Genomic DNA, 17,640 nt, shown 5'->3' with positions numbered 1-17,640 from the left:
AACACAATTTGAGTAATGCAAACAAAGAAAAGATGTATGCACACTTCCTTGCAATGATTTTAAGGTGACTGGTGTCCCAAAACAATGACAAAGTTCCTTAAACAATCAATTTCTTGTCCATGGCAGCGAGTACCCTGTTTTTGGGAATTTTAATGGTTTGAGGCAAAGACACCTTGGGGTTGAGTTAATGTTCAATGGAACTGCTATAAGTGTTTGTTTTTTAGTATTGACAATGTTTTTGGTTGATTAGGAAACAAGGTTAAATTTTTTTTGAAGTTCCAAGCACTTAAAATACTGAAAACACAGTGCATTGTTGTCACAAGGATTTTGACAATCATATTTTTGAGTTTTTTAGATTGTATGCCATCTGTTTGACATTATGCTTGTAGGGAAGGGCTGTTGTATAGGTGGAAATGATGTTGCAGAAGTGTGTATTGGGCAGGGAGAGAAGGTTCAAGGCTATGGAGTGGTCTACCAAACTCTAAGCTCCCAAACCCTCACAAAACCCTTGTTTTGAGGCTACAAAATAGGACAATCATAAGTTGACCTTCCCAAGACCTCTCTTAGCATCAATTAATGACTTTGGCCAAAAGGGTACTCAAAACAATTTACTTTTTTTAGAGATTCCAAAATGGGAGTGATTAATGAGAAAAATGGTGTTTCAGGAGGGCTAAAAGGGGCTCCTCCCTTGTAGCCCTGTTTTGGAAAAAATAAAGAACCCGATTGAAGTAAGGTTTGTTGACCTTTCAAAAACTTTTGAAATAAATCCAAAACAAATTTGGAAACCTTGTGAATCCCTCAAAATTCCAGTTAAGACATTTGGGGGTTTGGACCTAGTATGGTGGATGTGAGCAATGTTGATAAGCTAACTCCAAACAAGGGGTTTTAACCAAGAAAAAAGGGTAAACTTGCAATTCTCCCTCAAAACATGTTTGAAAGCTTAAAAATTCCCAAAGAACAATAAATCCATATGCAAAATGAGCAGAAGTCAAAGATTGGGAAAAGCATCTATTTGAGCAAGGTGGAGAATGCTTGAGTAAAGGAAGTGAACTAAAATGATAGGGTGATTGCCTAAGAAGAGAAGTGAAGTGATGAATAGTTAACAATAAAAGTTGATATATAAAACAAACATTGAACACAAAAACTAACCAATTAGTTTATTTTAGCAAGTTTTAGACTTATTGGCAGCTTTGCACTCAATCTCCTTATCAATAGGCTCCTTAGGGAAAAGTTGCAACAATTGGAGAATACACTAGGTGAATTATAAGACAAAACCAAGAAGGTGACCATCAAATTCAATGAAGAAAAGGGTAAATAAGTGGTAGAGGAGGATGACACACCTAAACTAAATCCTATTTTTCTAGAAGAATCTTCCTTAGAGCCATCAAAGCCTTAGGGAGTAAGTCCCTAGAAGGAGTGCCACTTTTTTGTGGAAAAATAGAACCATAAGTGGTTATGGAGTGGATTGAAGGGTTAAAGAATCACTTTGAGTGTGATGGAGTTAGTGAATACCAAAACGTGAAGGTAGCCAAATCTATATTGAGAGGAGCAACTTTGACTTGGTGGAAGTTCATCCAAGAGGAGAGATGAAAGGAGGGTAAGAACCCAATTGCCACTTGGAAAAGAATGTTAGCCAAGGTGAGAGAAGCCTATATCCTTGAAGAATATGAGATCCAACTACACAAGAGGAGACAAAATTTGAGACAAAGAGAACTAGATGTGAGCAACTACACTGAAGAATTTCACAAGTTGTGTTTGAGATTCAAGGTGGTAGAAGATGAAAGAATCAAGGTTGCCAGGTATTTGAATGGTTTATGGTGGAATATCCAAGAAGATTTAAGTTTCTTGTGTCCTATTACTTTCCACAAGTGCTATCAATTGGCATTGAAGGTGGAAGAGTAGAGTAAAAAGAAACAAGAGCAAAGTAGTAGAGATAGAGGTAGGGGAAGAGATGGCAGAGGTGTATACCAAATATCCCAAGGGGAATCCAAGTTGGTAGATAAAAGTGGGGATTCCAATAGCAAGAGAAGCTATAGAGGAAGGGGATCTAGCAACTCTAGTAGATGAAGGTCTAGTGGATAAGGAACAGGGTCCTATTTCTCCACAATGAAGTGATATAACTGTCATCAACTTGGGCACGTGACCTATAGATGCCCGGAGAAGTATTCTTCATCCGAAGGTGGTGAAAGGAGAGTGAGTTATATCCAAGAGGATGAAGCAAGTGTAAAGACACCATAGGTGTGCTTAGATTCAAAGGTCAGAGAGAATCTCATGATAAGAAGAGTTTTGGTCAAAGAACTGGTAAAGGAGGAAGCTAGTCAAAGAAGATCCTTGTTTAGGATAAAATGAAAGATCATTGGTAAGGTGTGTAGAGTGGTGGTAGATTTAGGATCCACTAAAAACATAGTGTCAGAAGAAGCAGTAAGTAAAATCAAACTACAAAGAATCCCACATAGTGATCCTTATAGGGTTACTTGGCTCAACAAGGGGCAACATGTTTTGGTGAATGATAAAAGTTGGGTGGATTTCACCATAGGAGGCTACAAAGACAATATTTTGTGTGATATATTTCAAATGGATGCATGCCACCTACTCCTAGGTAGGCCTTGACAATTTGATAGAAAAGCAATACACCATGGAGAAAAGAATTCCTAAACATTTCAAAAAGATGGAGTTACTTACAAAATTCAGTCCATAGGAGATGAAGAAGAGAGCAGATCTAAAAGCTCAAATGTGTTACTAGTTGGTGAGAAGGATTTCATAAACACTCTCAAAGAAGGAGAAGGAGTGGGGTTTGCATTTGTTGTGAAACCAAAAGAGGAAAAGTAAGGACAAAAAATTGTGTATTCCTGATGAAGTGCAGCAAATACTCAATCAGTTTACAGAGATTATAAGTGATGGAACACCTACTACCTTGCCTCCTCAATGTGCCATTAGCCATAAAATTGACTTTATACCCGAACTCTCATTACCTAATAAGGCAGCCTAAAAAATGACACCAGAGAAGAACAAAGAAGTGGCTAAGCAAATCCAAGAACTTTTGAATAATGGTCTGATAAGAAAGAGCATCAGCCCATGTGTAGTTCCCACCATTTTGGCACCTAAGAAGGGAGGTACTTGGAGACTTTGTACTAACTCAAGAGCCATCAACCAGATTACAATCAGATATATATTTCTTATTCCAAGAACTAAGATTTAATGGATTGTTTAGGGGGTGCTAAGTATTTCACGAAGATAGACCTCAAAAGTGGCTACCACCAAATCAAAATCAAGGAGGGAGATGAGTGCAACATAACATTTAAAACCAGTGAAGGACATTATGAATGGATTGTTATGCTATTTGGACTCACAAATGCCCCTAGTACATTCATGAGGCTCATGAATGAGGTGCTCAAATATTATATTGGTGAATTTGTTTTTGTTTATCTAGATGATATTGTGATCTTTAGTAAGTTTAAACAAGAACATCTTAGGCATATATAGATTGTATTAAAAACATTATATGATGAACAAATAAGTATAAATTTGGAGAAATGTGAGTTCATGAAATAATAGTTGGTGTATCTTGGGTTTGTAATATCAAATGGTGATTTTAAGATGGATACATCAAAGGTGGAAGCAATAATTAGTTGGCCTAGACCCCAAAAAACAAGTGAAGTGAGGAGTTTTCATGGTTTGGCTTAGTTTTATAGGAAGTTCATCAGAGGGTTCAGTGAGATATGTGCACCTATGCTTGATACAATCAAAGGAGGTGTACAAACTAAGTTTCAATGGACAAAAGAGGCACATAAAGGATTTGAATTCTTGAAGACAAAGGTGGCTACTCAACCTGTCCTTGTTCTTCCAAGCTTTGACAAACTCTTCACCATTGAATGTGATGCAAGCAACATAGCAGTTGGAGCATTCCTAAGCCAAGACAATAGATTGGTTGCATTATTTAGTGAAAAGCTCAATGAAGCCAAGAAAAGGTTTTCTTCATATGATTTGGAATTATATGCTCTTGTTCAATCAATTAAGAAATGGAGGCATTACTTATTTCTTAAAGAATTTGTGGTTTGTACTGCTAATCAAGCTCTTAGTTTCCTCAACTCCGAAGAAAAGTTGAATCATAGGCATATCAAATAGGTAGAGTACTTGCAATCCTATACATTTACCATTAAGCATATGAAAGGTCAATGTAATAAGTTTTCTAATGCATTAAGTAGAAGGTTACTAACAGTTCAAGAAGTGCAACTCAATAGTATTGGGGTGAATAATTTCAAAGGGCTATATCAAGATGATGAAGATTTTGCTGATATTTTTAAGGTTTGCCAAGAGTTTAGGAATCATTTTCATAGTGAATATGCAGATTTTACTTTGCAAGATGGTCTTTTTCTTAAGGTAGGACAACTTTGTGTACCAATAGGGTCTATGAGAGAGAACTTGATACAAGAAACTCATAATGTTTTCTTAAGTGGTCATTTTGGGTTGAATTAAACCTTGGAACTTGTTCAAAGATTCTATTATTGGTCAAGGATGCAAAGGGATATGAAAAAATATGTTGAACAATGTGTTGTTTGTCAAAAGGAAAAGGGAACCTCTTCCAATATTGGACTCTATCAGCCATTACCTATCCCAAATCGGCCATGGGAGTGTGTAAGTATGGATTTTGTTGTTGGTTTACCCAAGACCAAAAATGGATTTGATAGCATCTATGTTGTAGTAGATAGATTCAATAAAATGGCCCATTTTATTCCATGTAAGATGACTCATGATGCTAGCCATATTTCTCATTTTTTTTTCAAAGAGGTCATTAGGATTCATGGTTTTCCAATCATCATAGTGTCAGATAGAGATACCAAGTTCATTGGTCATTTTTGGAAAACATTATGGAAGAGTTTGGGCACTAACTTGTCTTTTAGCTCAGCATACCATCCCAAAACAAATGGCCAAATAGAAGTGGTAAATAGAACACTTGGGAACCTTATCATATTTTTGACAAATGAGTATGGGAAAGCTTGGGATTAGATCATTCATCAAGCTAAATTCGCTTATAATGATAGTGTGAATAGATCAACTGACAAGAGTCCTTTTGAAGTAGTTTATGGGATTCATCCAAGAGATGTGTTGGATCTTAGAGACCTTGGAAGTATGGAGAAGAGGAGTGGAAATGATATTGATATGGCTCATTCCATGAAGGAGATTCATGAGCAAGCTAGGCAAGTTTTACAAGAAAACTCTCAAAGAATCAAGGATAAAGTGGATTTAAAGAGGAAGAACGTGCAATTTTTTGTCGATGACTTGGTAATGGTCCACTTGAAAAAAGAAAGACTACAAAAATGTGTACCCAACAAGATACAAATGAGAAGGATTGGACCTTGTAAGGTCTTGGCTAAGTATGGACAAACTGCTTACAAGATTGATCTGCCTGGGGACATAGCATTATCTCCTAGTTTCAATGTTGCAGACTTGGTGTAGTACAAAGGAAAAATTCTAGAGGAGTACGATAGAGTTTCAGATGTCTCTCAATCACTTTCAGACCTTCCTTTTCCCCCTCCAACCATCCTACAATTTGAGAAGGTGTTGGATTCAAAGATTCTCAAGAAAACTAGGCATACCGCCTACATGGAGCATTTGGTTAAATGGATACATCTTCCAGAATTTGAGGCCACTTGGGTACCTAAAGAAGACTTTTCCAAGGTTGGAATTGGCCTCTCTTTGTTGCGTAAAGGAGTCACTTGACTTCTTTCTCATTGGGGGAGTATGGTACAAGAGCACCTAGGTTTCTTAGTGAACCTTCAAATTTTGGAGTGACTGATCCTTATTGGGTCAATGATTTAACAAAGGACTATTGAAGAGTCCAAAAATGTTCTTGAGTTTTTTTTTAGTTGCTTGTCATTTTTTCTTAGCTTATTTACTCTATTTTGGCCTATGTGCCTTTGTAAGCCTTAAATGGCATCACATAGCAAAATGTTGCAAAACTCCTTGTAAGGCCTCATAAGGGATTTATAGATATTTATTTAATATTATGATATCATCCTAGGGAGTCAAGAGTGTGAAAATTTTCAATATTTGTCAAAATCCATTGTAGTGAAAAAGTTGTCATGGTGACTTGACAACATTTTGCAAAAATGTGACCAATTTTGACAAAATCCTCAAATTGGTAGTTAGAGGTCTGATTGGTGGTTCATTTTTATTGATTAGTAATATATAAGGCCACATAAATAATTTTAAAGGAGTTGGAAGATCAAAAGATTGAATTTTGAATAGCAACTTGAGACAATTTCTCGATTTCTTCACAAAATTTGCAAAATTGTTTATTGTAGTTCATACCAGATGGATTAATTTCCATATTGAACCTTCTTGGATGCTTAGAATATGTTGTTGGGGTATTTTATAAGTGTTTGTGTCCTTTAATTGTGCAGGATTAGTTGGTGTATATAAATTATTTCTTGTTTTCACTACTCTTGGTCTGTGTAAAGGGGTTAAGGCCCTAAAAATGTCTCCAACTTGAATTCCTATTGTGGTTTCTCTATGGACCTTGGGATTTTAGTAATGGAGTCTATGTATAGTGTAAATATTTATTTTTGTGTCTTGTAATTTGCATTGGATCACTTTACCATCATGCCCTAGGCGAGCTATGTCACAACTCGACTAGGAACATGACTACTATTTTTCCTATTTCTTGCAGGGGTGACCAAATTTGATTGAGACAAGTGATTGGAATGGAATATGGTTGTCTTGCAGAGCCTCGGTGTGAGTGTGGAGGTTTGACATGGTGTGGAGACCTATAGAACCATAGGTGAGAGCATACAAGCCTAAAATCCTTCAAAAGAGCCATTTTGGGGGCTATACACATACGGAAATATCAAACCACCTCATCTTGAAAATATTGAAGAGTGACCAAATGGGTATCTGGATCACAAAATCTTCTAGGTGGTCATTTGGAAGTTTTTAGAATAAAAGAGCTAAAACTGTGACAGGAGGGCTAAAAGGGGCTCATAGGGCTAAAACACCTAAAATATAGGAATCATGAAGGTGATAAGGAAATGAAATGGAAAAAATTCAAAAACCACATGAAGGGAGTTGACAAACCATCTCAAACCCCTCCTAATCCCCTGCAAGTGAAGAGTAGTGAATTAGACATATTGGTGGTTGAACTTACTCAAGTGAGTTCTAGCCTTGGATTTGAGTAACTGGAACAAACATGTTGGTAGAGGGTTCTCCAAAAGATTTTAGGTGTTGGAAATGATTCAAGAGGAGAGTAGGGCAATAAAAAAACAAGGAAGCCCACGATAACACCTTTTTATAACCTACAAACCAAATTGCAACTCTTTTGTGAGATTCTCCGTATCATAAGATAAGTGAAGAAAATGTATTAGAAGTTGTATCCAAATCATAAGAACTCTAACTCAAATTAATTCAAATTACAAGTGTTAATAGGTTTTTTTCTAGCCAAATATACAAAATATATAATTGTAAAGTATTAAAATGGTGAGTATGGGTAAGTACACAAAGATGGTGGTAAAAAAGGGGTGTATAAGTGGACACTTTTTTTCTAAAATCAGGTGAACTTGAACTTGGAGGAAAATTTTGAAAGTCATCCACTCAAGATATGAAGATAATCAAAGAAAAAATATTGTAGTACTCTGAATCTAGTTTCTAAACTACTAAACGTTTTCAAAATTGGATAATATTAAGAGGGTCAAATCCTTTGCGCATGAAAAACATAACATAGTGTCTGACGTGCACATCAAAAAAGTCATAGTTAGGTTGAGTATTTTGACAAATCCTTTGGTAGAAAGATATTTAAGAGTGAGCACTAGAATACGCATATTTGTTTGTAATTTTTTGTTTAGTATTTTTTTTTATGATTTTTCCAATCGTGCAAATCCTGAAAAATTAGGTACCTGTTCGTGCGTGAAGCATAAGTTGCACTAACCAAATTGAAAATACAATTTAAAAACACAATTATAAATAATCAAGTGTAGTACAATAATATATAATTTTTTAAAAATTTGGATAAGTATATCAAAAGTTATTAAAAAAATGGTGCACCTATGTCTGTGAGAACTATGGAGACACTGGTAAAAGAAATTCAATAATAATATGTTATTGTTGTTCAAATTTTAAAAAAATTATATGGTTAGAAAGCTCAGAAGATGGGTGAAAATATGGTGGCAATTATAGAAATATCCACTTGATGAACTGTAAACCTGATGATGACAAAGTCAATAAACCAAGTTGATAAAATAAAACACATCCAAAAGGAGAGAAATGGAGGGAAATCAAACTTCCAAACCATAGCTTTGTCATCCAGACCTATTTCCAAGCCTAAACAGTCAAAAGAGAGTATGTGGTACTTATGATATAAAAAGCGCCTATGGGGTACCTATGGTGAAATAAGCGCGTACACGTTATTTTTACTATAAACAGCGTGTACGCACTATGTTTACTATTGTAGCGTCGTAAATTGTACGCACTCGCTAGGGTGGTACAATTTCGCACCTAGTTTAGCACCCGCCTTAGTGCATTTTGCATTCTGCATTGCATTTCTCCTTAAGCACTTAATTAATCAAATTAATTAGGTCTAAGGCCCTATTTCATCATTCTCTACATCATAAAGTTGGGCCCTTTCACTAAAGCGTGCCCTTCGCATTTTATTCTTCCAATACACCACTTAATCAAAAACCCTAATTAAGTCCTATTTCGAACTTGGGGGCTTGGTTTTGGGGTCTAAACATCTCGAAATCACCTGTAACTTCGGGATTCTCTCTAAAATCATCATATCCGACGGCCCTGAAAATTTGGTGAAAAGTTGTCGGGACCATGGCGCCCGTGCAACATGGTCCCGGACATTTTTCCCGAATTTTTGGGAGCACGATCCAATCATAAAATAAAGCTTAACCCCAAGAAATTGGCAGGATATTCAATCTCTAGGTCGGCCAAAATACGAATTTACGACCTAGGGTTTCATACATAAAAGCTCTCTTTCCTCATTTGAAGGGGATGGGATTTTTGTTTCCAGGAACTTCATATGCAGCGAAAGAGCAGATCTTTTGAGGACTTCAACAACACTCAACATCATTCTATCAAGCATCTATCAAATTCATTCATCCACTTAGGGCTTGGAAGACATTGAAGAACAATAGGAGATTACCGACTGAAGATTGGCTTGTACTCCTCCCTTGAGGGTTGGGTATGATTTCGTATTGTTTTCATGTCTTTGCATAAGCTTTGATACATCATTTATTCATGCTTTAGATCACATTGCATCTTGATTTAGAGCATTTACATTATCATTTACAAGCAATTAGGGTTTACTTTCTAGGTGGCTCTAGTTTGCTTTCTTGCATTTTGGACCTTGCACACACACTAGGTCTGCACACACAATACATTTTACAAAACAACTTGGCTATTCGTGAAGGTGGAAATCACCGAAGCGGGGGTTTGACTAAGGCAAAACCCTATATAGCCGCCCCTCCCCCTTTTCAGATATTACTGCAAGTTTCGGGATTCAGACGACGCCGTGGGACACAGATCCGGAGAGAGAAGGCTGAGACAGAACCCTGTGTGAAATTGCAGCTCAGAAGACCGGGACAGGGGCGCTGGGCGCCCTGGTCCTGCCAGGACAGGGGCGTTGGGTGCCCTGGTCCCTGGGACAGAGGCGCTGGGCGCCCTGGTCCTCCGGACAGACAGCTTTCCGACAACTTTCTGACAGTGTTTCAGGGTGCAGAACAATGGTTTCCGGTGCAGTTTTCAGGACAGTGGCGCCCGCGCCCCCGTCCCGAACATTTTCAGTCCGATTTCGACTCTGGGTACATATCTGCATTCTTATTTTATCCTTACATTTACAACTGTTCATTGCTTAATCTCAATTCTGCAAACTTGTTACTAGTTCATACTTACATTTTGAGGTTAGGGTTTGAACTTGTATCATTTTAGCTTTCAATTTCAACAAGGGAATAGAAATCCTAATAGATATCCCGTGGCTCTCTCTTTCACCAAAAGAAGTAGCCAATTGTGCGATATCTCTAGGCTCTTTCGTATTCCGTAATGTGTGTCAAAAGGTGTGATTAGGGCATGATTAACCTAGTCTCGCTTTTTCCCCTACACATTTTGGTGAACCCGACGTGAATCTATCATTGCTTCCTCTTGCATTGCATTTATTAGATCTAGATTTAGATTTAGTGTGTTTTCATTTCATTTTATTAAGAAAAAAAAAAAAAAAAAAAAAAAAAGAAGAGGAGTGTGTTTCTTTGCATTGTGTGTTTAAATTTTATGCGATCTTTTCAAAATGTCAGATTTTTATTTGCAAAATGTTCATGCATTTGATGATTATTATGAGTATAGCCAAGATGAATTAGATGAAGCTTTAGATGAGTTTTTAAATCCTAAAGATGCTAAACCTTCATTTTACCAAAAACTCATAAACCTTGTTACTATGCCATTTAGGTGTGATGAGAAAGATAAGTCGAATGATTCCTCTCAAGGATACATTCCTATCCACTCTTCCCCTGAATCTAGTAACATGGTTGTTTTCAATAATCCCCTCTATGAGGAGATGTCTCCTTTTGAATCAAAAGACAAACCTTTTAACCGATATGATCATGCTTTGTTGGATGATGCTCTTGATGACTTTGTGGCTTTGTCGAAACCTTTAAACAAAAACAAAACTTCTAAATTGGTTAACATGATAAATTTGAATGAATATAACAAGCCTCTCTTTGAAGTCCAAGGTGCTTATCCTTCTCCCACCTTTCAAATTCCTAAGACTCCTCTCCTTACTGTCCAAGGGAGGTATGATCATGATTCCTTTTGTACTCCGAATAAACCAATCATCACCGTACAAGGAAGAAAATCTATAAGTCCTTACAATTATGCTAAGCAAATAACTAGAGAGAGTTATCATGCGGTTGCCCATACCTATCATACCAGAAATAATAGGCAACCTAATCCTCCTCCTGTTATTCTAGTCTCTCTTCCTAATCCTCAACCAGTTCTTCCTCAAGCTCCCCGTATTTCGCAAGTTATGGGTAAGGAATATGATCTCATAGAACAACTCAAAGCTACCCCTGCTAAGATATCCCTTTGGGATTTGATTCAAACTTCTTCCGCTTATCATGGAATGTTACAAGATGCCTTGAAAGATTTGAATGTTCCTCCACCGAATACATCTAGTAATATAACATCTTTTGTTAACTCTGTGATGAATCCTAAACCTCAAATTGTGTTTACGCAAGATGAGTTGCCTACTAGTGAAGTCCAACAACAATATGATCCCTTGATGATTGTGGTTGTCATGAAAGACACTGCTATAAGACGAACACTAGTAGATAATGGCTCAGGCCTTAATGTGTGTAGCATCAATCTATTGCATAAGATGAATGTGGATACATCTCTTATGGAGCCTGACTCTCGTTCCATTCGTGGCTTTGATAATGTGGCTAAGACTTCATTGGGTATCATCACCTTACCTCTCACAGTGGGACCTGTTACTTTGCTTACTCCTATCCATGTTATGCTAGGAAATTTAACATACAACTTGTTATTAGGGAGGCCTTGGATTCACAGCATGCAAGCTATCCCCTCTACATTGCATAGACAAGTTAAATTCATTTATAACAATAAGACATATACTTTGATGGGAGATACTAATTTTCAAGCTTGTCTACAAACATCTAATTCCAAAGGAGATTCTTCTAAGCCATCCTCGTCTAGTGATGACTCTTTAAACAAGAAACCTATCGATGAGTCCTCGCTTTCCGATGATCAAAATCCTTTGGATGAATTCAGAACTCCTGAAGAAAATCCTTCTCGACTTGAAACTACACATAAAAAGGATTTTGATCCTGAGAAGGTTCTCGCAGAAGATGATTGGGGATCTCTTGATTTTAATCCTACCTTTGTGGGTGAATATAAGATTCCTTCTAGAGAACTTAAAGTTGAAAAGAAGGAAGCAGCTGAAAATCACAAAGTTGAAAAGAAAGAAGAAACTAAAAGACAATCAACCCTGCCTGAAGCTATGAGTAATAATTTTGTGGCCGCTTCTCAAACTTCCTCTTCTCACATCTATAACTATGAAGAGTTTGATTCTTTGTCTTATGAAAAACCACCTTCTTTTCCTGAAATGGCTAATCGCTATGGTCGTGGTTTTCGCATTTTTGCTAAGCATGGGTATCATGGAAAAGGTTGTGGTGCTAATGAACAAGGGATTAGAGTTCCTCTAGAGACTAATTTTCACAATTATGCCTTTGGACTTGGTTATAATCCCTGCAGACATACTAAAGCCTCTAAAAGACCATGCATTAGTGTTAATGCTATTTCTACATCTCTATCAATACAACACCCTGAGTATATTGACAAGGATTCTTTGGGTGATTGTGCTTTGGATATCTTCCCTATCGACGATGCTTTAGCTGATTTCTTGGGAGCCTATGACACTCTTCCTCGTTATCATCACAATAGGGGACTCCCTTATTGTTTGAACACTGAAGCCTATTTCGGAAAAGAGATTGATAATGATAAGATCGTGAAAGAATTCCCTCAGTTAAAGGATACTCCTCAACAAAGTAATCTCCTCATAAGTGATACCCTTGATGTTAAGATGGATCCTTGCAACAAAGAAAAAATCATTAAAATTGGGAAATGTTTGGATGAAGAGGAACAGAAACAATATGAAGAACTATTGCATGAATTCCCTGAGATCTTTGCTTGGACATATTCTGACATGCCTGGTATAGATCCTAAGATTGTTACTCATAATATTGTCTTAGTTCCTGATGCTAAGCCCGTGAAACAAAAGATTCAAAAAATGAATCCTAAGATAGCTCTGCTTGTTAAAGCTGAGATTGAAAAATTATTGGAGGCTGGATTTATCCACCCTATTGACTATTCCCCCTGGATTTCAAACATTGTCGCTGTGGCTAAACCAGATAACAAAATAAGAATGTGTACCGACTTTCAGGATCTAAATAAGGCTTCTTTAAAAGATGATTTCCCTCTTCCAAACATTGACATGATAGTTGATTCTACGGCAGGACATGCCCTCTTATCCTTCATGGATGGTTTTTCAGGCTACAATCAAATTTTCATTAACCCTCAAGATCAATTCAAAACCGCTTTCACCACTCCCTAGGGTACGTTTTGTTGGATAATGATGCCTTTTGGACTAAAAAACGCCGGTGCAACTTATCAACGAGCGATGACCCTTATCTTTCATGATTATATGCATAAGATTTTAGAGGATTACGTTGATGATATTTTGGCTAAATCCTTTCTTCGCATGGATCATGTTAAAGTCCTTCATCAAATCTTTGAAAGAATTCGTAAATATCACATGCGCTTGAATCCCCGAAAATGTGTTTTTGGTGTGGATAGTGGAAAGCTATTAGGATTTATAGTTTCGCATCGTGGGATTGAGGTGGACACTAAGAAAATAGATGCTATTGTTAACATGCCACCTCCTCGAAATGTCTCTCAACTTAAAAGCTTACAAGGAAAGATTCAAGCTATTCGTAGGTTTGTGTCTCAACTTGCGGATCGTACCTTTCCTTTTACTCAACTTCTTAAAAAGGATATCACTTTTCAGTGGAATGAGGATTGTCAGCAAGCATTTGAAGATTTAAAAGTGTATTTGGCTAGTCCTCCTATTCTTCAACGTGCCGAACCTTCTAAACCCTTTATCCTGTATACAGCTGCTTCTTCTCATGCTCTCGCAGCATTGTTAGCACAACATGATAAAGATGGTAAGGAGTGTCCGGTGTATTACATAAGTCGTACTTTACTTGATTATGAGACCCGATATTCTGCGATAGAAAGATAATGCTTGGCCGTGGTGTTTGCGACTCAGAAATTGAGACATTATCTTTTAAATTCAGAAGTCCACGTCATGGTTAAGTTTGATCTGTTGAAGCATCTTTTCTCTAAAACTGATTTATCAGGACGTCTCGCTAAGTGGGTTATGATGTTAACTGAATTTGACCTTAAATTTGTTTCACAAAGAGCAATTAAAGGACAAGCGTTGACCGATCACTTAGTTGAGGCCCCTTCACCTTTTTCATTCCCTAACCCTAAGTCCTTTCCTGATGACTTTATTCTTTCTATAGAGAAAGATGAAACTTGGGAGTTATACTTTGATGGCTCTAAGTGTCGTACGGGATCGGGGGCAGGTGTTGTTCTGGTTTCTCCTACAAAGAAACCTATTCCCTTGTCATATCGTCTAAATTTCCTGTGTACCAATAACATTTCTGAGTATGAGGCTCTTATAGCAGGAATAAAAGTAGCCTTAGCTCTTAATATAAAACACATACATATCTATGGAGATTCGCAATTGATTATAAGACAAGTAACAGGAATATATCAAGCAAAACAAGACAAATTATCACAATATAAAGACCTGGCTATCTCTTTATTACAAAATTTTGATTCTTATACCATGGAACCTGTCCCTCGAAAAGATAACCGACATGCGGATGCGATGGCATGTGTGGCTTCGTTAGTATCTTTAGAGGACCCTATGGTCGATCTTAACTTCGTTATTCACAATCTTACTTCTCCAGCTGTTGAAGATGATTCTAGCTTGGTAACATGTTGTGACTTTGTAGACTCAGATGAATGGTTCTCGCATATTGTAAGATATTTGACCGATGGTACCTTCCCTGATTCTGCTAATAGGAACACTAGGGCTAGAATCCGCAAGTTGTCTGCTAGATATATCATCCTTTCTAATGTCCTTTATCGAAGGGGTTATGATGGTCTTCTCCTTCGTTGTCTTAACAAGTCGGAAATCCCTATTGCCCTTGAAGAGGCACATTCGGGTGCCTGTGGGGGGCACTTTGGGGGCAAATCCCTGGTTCATAGGCTGCTTCGTATGGGATACTATTGGCAAACTATGCAGAAGGATTCCTTTTCATTTGTTAAGAAATGTCATCAATGTCAACAACACAATAACCTGATTCATGCTCCTGCCCAAGAACTTTGCTCTCAAGTAGCTTCTTGGCCCTTCTCCGCATGGGGTTTGGATCTTATTGGAAAAATCTCTCCTCCTTCATCTCAAGGACACACCTTCATTATAACCGCAACGGATTACTTTACGAAGTGGGTAGAAGCTATTCCTCTTCGCTCTACTACTGCTGAAGTGATTTGTCAATTTCTTCTAGAAAACATTATTTCTCGATTTGGGATACCTTCTACTATTATCTCAGACAATGGAACATCGTTTAAGAACAAGGACGTGAAGAAATTCCTCGAGAAGTATCATATCAAACATCGATTTTCTACACCGTATTACCCTCAGTCAAATGGTCAAGCCGAATCATCCAATAAGATAATTGAGCAAATTCTTTGTAAAACTGTAAATAAGCATGGTAAGGATTGGAGTAACCAGCTAATCTACGCTCTTTGGGCCTGCCGAACGAGTGTACGAATTGCTACGGGAACTACTCCTTATAATCTTGTTTATGGTGCTGACGCTATTATGCCCTTAGAGTTAGAAATTCCATCACTTAGGGTTTCTCTTAAAGGTATAGTAGATGATGACTCTTATAGAGAACAACGACTTCAATAGCTTGAGATGCTTGATGAACAGCGTATAAACACTCTTGAGCATATCCAAGCGTATCACAAAACTCTACAGTGAAGCTATAATGATAAGGTTATTCAACGTTCCTTCTCAGTAGGTGATTTAGTCCTTTATGAGAATCAGGGCAATGTGAATGCCTTGCCGGCCGAAAAGGGAAAATTTAGTCCTAATTGGCTTGGACCATATATCGTCATTGAGGATTATGGATCAGGTGCTTACAAAATAGCGGATGTAGACGGTACGCCTCTTAAAGAACCTATCAATGCTATGCACTTGCGTAGATATTATGCTTAAATTATTCATTTCTTATCTATCTTCTTTTCAAATCTTCAACATTGGATAATATGTTAGTGTTTCTTAATTAAAGCAAAATAGAATTAAATGTTATATTGTTTAATCTATATTGCTTCGTTCCTGACAAGCGTGCCTTCTTACTTTATAGTTTGTCTTGAATTCATTTATGTAAATTGTGAAAGATTTACATTTCCATTATGCTAGCATATTATACAGTGTCTTTATGTGTGTTAAGTAGAATCGTATCATGTTGTGTTTAAGTTCAAAATTAAATCACATTAGTTATATGATTCTTAGACTTAATGCATATTTCTTCCTTATCATCTATGTTGTACTTGATTAAATATTTTAATTAAGTCACACATGTATCAATTTAATCATGGAGCATTGAGAAATCAATCACATAGAAATTAAATCCTGAACATACATGTACATTTACCAAATGTATTAGATTTAATCAAAACAAAATATACATTGTTTTAGGCATTATAGATAACACATTTGAGACAAAACGAGAAGCATGTATATATACATATATATGTGTGGATCGTGTAAAAACATGGGTCACTGTATATCCAAAATGTGATCTCTCTCTTACATCATACGATCATCTCCTATCCCTAGGGCTAGTGGCTGGAGAGTGTTGACTGGATGCTCCCTCCTGATCTGGCTGTGGAGGTGGACCCATGGGTGTGTAGCACGATACAGATCGTGAGTGACTCCGAGAGGAACTCCTACGATCCCTATGCATGAGGATCGCACGATAGGTGGTAGCCTCGATCTGGGCCGCTACTAGATCTCGCCGCACCTGCTGGAGGTCCTCTGATAGGACACTCTCTCTGTGCCGTGCCTGATGGAGATCCTCTGATAGGACTCTCTCTCTCTGCCGCGCCTGATGGAGATCCTCTGATAGGACTCTCTCTCTCTGCCGTGCCTGCTGGAGGTCCTCTAATAGGACTCTCTCTCTCTCCCTCCATATGTCTACCTGTAATCGGAATGGGAAAAACAAATCCTCATGCCGACCCGCGTTCCCCTGAGGCCTGTAGGCAATCTGTGAGGAACTAGGGATCTGTTCTATCATGGAGATGTCTGTCATTGCCTGCTGAATCAAGGAACGCCATTCCTGCACATTAGCTGTGGCAGTAGAACAGATTTTTGTTAGTACCATTCTATATCATCAAAGCATTAACTAATCAATATAAACCTACTATACCTGGATCTCCCTCGCACCAGTAGGGATCATGATATGGTAGCATCTGTGACTGGGAACTGCTAGGCTCCCCTTGCTCGAATACTCTATCCACGATGGGTGTAGGCTGGACGGTACTGGTGACAGGTCTCCATATCGCCTCTTGTTCCCCCTGTTGGGGAATAAAAGGTGGATCCAGAGCTATGGTATCATCTCTTGAATGGTGGGGAGCTGCATCTGACTCCTCCTCATCATCTCTATCATCCTCCTCGTCATCCTCATCCTCATCCGCATCATCACCTGCATCCTCCTCATCCTCCTCTCTATCTGCATCCTCCTCCTCCTCCTCATCACTGGGCTGATCGCCTGTAGGTGGATCAGGGTCTCCCACCTCCTCATGACCCTCTCCCTCCTCTGGCTCCTCTGACCTGGATCCCTCGTCCTCGTCTCGGTCTCCATGTCTCCATGGGCCTGGATAGCCTGTCGGATGATCTGGTGGAAAGATAGGACCTGGATATGATCTCATGAACCATGAAACATATCTACGCTGTGCTCCAGGCTCTGCAGAATAGTCAGTGACTACATCCTGATCTGA

This window comes from Cryptomeria japonica, chromosome 7, assembly GCF_030272615.1.
Source record: "Cryptomeria japonica chromosome 7, Sugi_1.0, whole genome shotgun sequence".
Classification (NCBI taxonomy): domain Eukaryota; kingdom Viridiplantae; phylum Streptophyta; class Pinopsida; order Cupressales; family Cupressaceae; genus Cryptomeria; species Cryptomeria japonica.
This window is presented reverse-complemented; position numbering follows the sequence as displayed.